Here is a 1088-nt window from a genome sequence, read left to right as displayed (position 1 = left end):
AAGAAAGAAAGAAAGAAAGAAAGAAAGAAAGAAAGAAAGAAAGAAAGAAAGAAAGAAAGGAGAGAAAGTAAGTGGTGACAATCAGCGTTACTTTTTTTAGCTGGCATTTTTGGCCACTTACTGTTCATAGAATCACTAACAGTAACTGAAACCTGGTAGGAAACAAGGAAGGATCCTTTGGGTTGAGAGTCAGAAATCACTAAAGAGCAAAGCCACCTGTAAGGCCACTTATTCAATATTGAGGGTAGCTCACAGCCCAAGGCAATTGCTTTGAAACTAAACACAAGTTTGGCACAAATACTTTTATTTTTTTTTTGAGTGTCGAAAAGCACTGACCATATCAAAAAGGCTTGGTGAGATGTGATGGATGAGTTCCATTATTTAAGTAAAAATTAAGGCCTGGCCTCATCCAAGTGTCGTTAGCAACACTCACAAAAGATCCATACCAGGTAGCCCAGAACTCACCAGGGAGAAGAGTTTTTTCAATATAAGCTTGTACAGCAAAAACAAATACCCACATCATTAAATAAGCTCCAAGCCAGAAGAACTTCAAGCATTGCACTTGGACATGAGCTAATCTCATCTGACAGAAACCCAGTAAGTGATTAGAAACCTCCACCAAGTGAGCTTCAGTGAATTAATGACAGTGCTTGTGGACTCGTGTCTCAGGCATGCCATGCTGATCTGTTGTTTTTGTTTTCCTATAAAATAGAAAAAAAAAAGATGAGCAACCAAAGGAAAGGAATGCAAAGCTTAGGGGAATGTGAGCTTCACACCAGCAGAAAAGTCACTCCAGAAATGACAGCCTGCTCACCACTGTGACCTCCGGGCACAGATTTGTTATTTCTTTTCAAACACAATATGTAAATACTTGGCAAGGAGGGGACGTGGGTCTTAAATCTTTAAGATATACAGACAGAGCACACAGCAACAGCATAAAACAAAAACAACAAATGCACATGAAATTCTGTGTGTGTGTGTGTGTGTGTGTGTGTGTGTGTGTGTGTGGTGTATGTTCAAGCAGAGGCCAGAAGTCAATTACAAATGATTCCTTCACCCACAACCTGGCTGTTGAGAAAGGATTTCTG

Source organism: Mus caroli, chromosome 6, assembly GCF_900094665.2.
Source record: "Mus caroli chromosome 6, CAROLI_EIJ_v1.1, whole genome shotgun sequence".
Lineage (NCBI taxonomy): Eukaryota > Metazoa > Chordata > Mammalia > Rodentia > Muridae > Mus > Mus caroli.
This window is presented reverse-complemented; position numbering follows the sequence as displayed.